General features: G+C 50.6%; 1 protein-coding gene across 1 annotated transcript in view; it reads right to left on the bottom strand.

The window, feature by feature from the left end:
• The window catches only part of GALNTL6 (polypeptide N-acetylgalactosaminyltransferase-like 6), a 1239844-nt gene that overhangs the window by 695190 nt on the left and 540993 nt on the right, over positions 1 to 3661 (bottom strand). The window lies entirely within an intron of this gene.

Raw genomic sequence — 3661 nt, 5'->3', positions numbered from 1 at the left:
ACCTCCAGGAAGCAGGGCGGGGGAGGCGAGGCCCCGCTCCATCCCCTGTGTCCCCTCCATCATTGTGGTGCTCCACCACACCGCCACCTCCTGTCTGAATGCTTACTTGCACTCTGATTGGTTGTTTCCTTCCGTCAATCAGAATGTGAGTAAAGCATTATGGACAGACAGACTATGGCTTTTATAACATTAGAGTTGTCCACTGTAACCCCCAGGCTCTCTTCCACAGAGCTGCTGCTTAGCCAGTCAGTTCCCAGCCTGTACTGGTACATGGGATTGTTCCAAACCCTCCTAAGTGCAGGAGTTTGCACATATCCCTGTTGAACCTCATGAGATTTCCTTTAGTTCCATTCTCCAAGGGAAGTACTCCACTTGATACCAGCTGCCAACTAGAGACTGAGCCATTGATTACTATTCTCTAAGCCCAATAATCCAGCTAGTTTTCTATCCACCTTATAGGCCATCTATCCAATCTGTACTTCCTTAGTTTACTTGCAAGAATGTTGTGGCATACTGCATCAAAAGCCTTGCTAAAGTTGAGCTATATCACATCCAATGCTCCTTCTGCTCCCACAAAGCCAGTCACCCTGTCATAGAATGCAATCAGGTTGGTCAGGCATGACTTGCCCTTGGTGAATCCATGATAACTCTTCCTAGTCACCTGCTTCTCCTTCATGTGCTTAGAAATGAATTCCTTGAGGACCTGCTCCAGAATTTTTCCAGGGACTAAAGTGAGGCTTATGAGCCCATAGTTCCTTGGATCCTCCTTCTTCCCTTTCTTAAAGATAGGGTCTATATTTGCTCTTTTCCAATCATTTGGGACCTTAAAGATATTAGCCAATGGCTCTGCAATCACATCAGCCAACCCCCTCAAAACCCTCCGATGTATCCCGTCCCCCCCATGGACTTGTACATGTCCAGCTTTTCTAAATAGTCTCTAACCTATTCTTTCACCACTGCTGGCTGCTCACCTCCCTAAACTGTGTTGCCAGGTGCAGTAGTTTGGGAGCTGGCCTGGCCTGTGAAAACTTAGGTGAAAAAAGGCACTGATCCTTTTCCACATCATCTGTCACTAGGTTGCCTCCCCCATTCAGTAAGGGACTCACACTTTCCCTGATCTGCTTGCTGACATAGTTATAGAAACTCTGCTTCTTACCCTTCACATCCATTCCTAGCTGTAACTACAACTGAGCTTTGGCCTTCTTGGTTTCATCCCTGTATGCCCAAGGAATACTCTTACACTCCTTAGTTATTTGTCCAAGTTTCCACTTCTTGTAAGCTTCCTTTTCAAGTTTTAGCTCATTGATGGGTTCACATCTAAGCCAACCTGGTCTTCTGCTGTACTTGCTAGCCATTCTGTGCATCAGGATTGTTCATTTCTGTATCCTCAGTAAGGTTTCTTTAAAATACAACCAGCTCTCCTGGACTCTCTCCCCACTCAGACTGGTCTTTCAAGGGATCCCGCCCATCAGTTCCCTGAGTGAATGAAAGTCTGCTTTTCTGAAGTACAGGGTCTTTACTCTAATACTTTCCTTCCTTCCTTTCATCGTGATCCTGAACTCAATCTTGTGGTTGCTGCTGCCCAGGTTGTCATCAACGACAGGTTTCCCTCGATTTATGTGGATTCTATATATGCAAATTCACTCTTATGCGATGACCCTTTTTATATCCAAAATTTGTTATATGTGAGGAAAGTTCACTCTTATGTGATTGGCACAGGTGCACTCCCCCCTCCCCCAAGGAGGTAAGTGTGTGGGGGGGAGGAGAAAGGGCCATGGGGCTAGGGCCCCACTTAACCCAGCCCTTGCTGCAGCTGCTCTGGCAGTGGCCGATGACAGCTGCCTGCAGCTTCTGGGCTGCACCATGCCCCAAACCCCTTGGGGCTCCACGTGCCCTCACTCACCCCAGCCCCTGGGGTGTCCCATGTTGTGGTGAAGGCAGGTGATGTCAGCTGCTCCCAGGTCTGCTGCAGCAGAGGCTGGGATGAATGAGGAGAAGCAAAGCCTCAGGGGGTGGCACAGCTTGTCCCCACTCACTGCAGCCCCTGCTGCAGTGGCCCCGGGAGTGGCCAATGCTAGCTGCCTGCAGCCGCTGGGCTGCATAATGCCCCAAACCCCCTGGGGCTCTGCTTGTCCCCACTCACCCCAGCTCCTGCTGCAGCAGCCATGGGAGCAGCTAACACCAGCTGTCTACAGCTGCTGGGCTGCACCATGCCCATAACCCCCCAGGTCTCCGCTTGTCCCCACAGGCAGGAGGTATTGGCCACTCCTAGAGCAGCTGCAGGAGGAGGCCTGCGGTGGCATGGGGCACAATGAATTTGGGGGTGGCAGCAGCCCCCATCCCATCGCTATGACCTGCCCCAAGCTCTGGGAAGATCCCAGTGCCACCACCAGCCCAGCCAGCAGAGGCAGCCTGCACTCATCCTCCGTGTAGATCTGGGGGCATGGTGCAGCCTGCCCAGCCCGCAGCCCTCCCAGGGTGGACATAGCAGCAACAGCCATGACCCCATCCCGCACTCTGCACCCACTGACCGTTCCCTATGTTTTGGTCCCTGCTGCAGGCTGGGAGCAGCTAATAGACTCTGCCACACCCCTCCCCTTGCCCCTTCCCTAGTCCCAGCCTCCCTCCCTCACCACCATGGGAATGCATCCCTATTTGTTACTTTATAAACTGGGTTCCATTTATGTAAATTTGATTTATGCACAGTTTTCCAGGAATGCATGTACTGCATAAAGGAAGGGAAACCTGTACTACATTGCCTACCAATTCTTCCCTGCTTGTGAGCAGCAGATCAAGAAGAGTACAGCCTCTACTTGACCCCTCCAGCACTTGCATCATGATATTGTCCCCAACACTCTCCAAAAAGTTCCTGCATTGCCTGTGCACTGTTCTATTTCCCTCCCAGCAAATGTCAGGGTGACTGAAGTTCCCCAAGAGAACTAGGGCCTTTGATGAGGAAACTTCCATTAGCTGTTTGAAAAAGGCCTCATCTACCTCATCCTTCTGGTTTGGTGGTCTATAGCACACACCTGTTTCATAATAATCACCTTTCATTATCATTGTACCCCCGTAAAAGTGTTTATGGGGGCACAAAAAGCCAAACAAATAGGTATTTACATCCCTTTTCAGACTATACACGTGGTTGTGATGAAGGTGCCATCAATTTGTGCTTCTATTCAGAGGTGTGCATCTGTTGATTTTTTAGCATGAGAGCACAGGCTGCCAAGAACTGAACATACTCTCCAGCTATTCTGAGCAAGTGCTCCAGGAGTCATATACCCCAGGACTTTCCAAGTAAGATTGAGCCTCTCAAGCCCTGGGGGCATAGTCTGGCTTTCCCCACTTACCAAGATGAGTCCTTGAGACCTCTGGGGTACATCTCAGTAACCTGGGAAAGTTGGGGTTTTCCCATTTACTGAGCTACGCCCTAGAGAAAAACTGGGCAGATACTCCCGAAGCTTGAGGAGCCCAATCCTCAAGGGGGCCTCTGCAGGACACACTAGGAAATCTGGTCATTGCACCAGACAGCAAAGCTAACTTATTTAATAATTTCTTTTCCCCATTTTTCTGACCAGGGTCACTCCCCCCGCCCCCCACCAGGGCCCCTGTACGTCCCAGGGAAGGTGCACCCAGGCCTAGGGTCAGTGAGGACCTAGTCAGG

Source organism: Gavialis gangeticus, unplaced genomic scaffold (genome assembly GCF_001723915.1).
Source record: "Gavialis gangeticus isolate Ggan-Ray unplaced genomic scaffold, GavGan_comp1, whole genome shotgun sequence".
NCBI lineage: Eukaryota > Metazoa > Chordata > Crocodylia > Gavialidae > Gavialis > Gavialis gangeticus.
The sequence above is the reverse complement of the archived record's forward strand: the minus strand, read 5'-3'. Positions and strand labels throughout refer to the sequence as shown.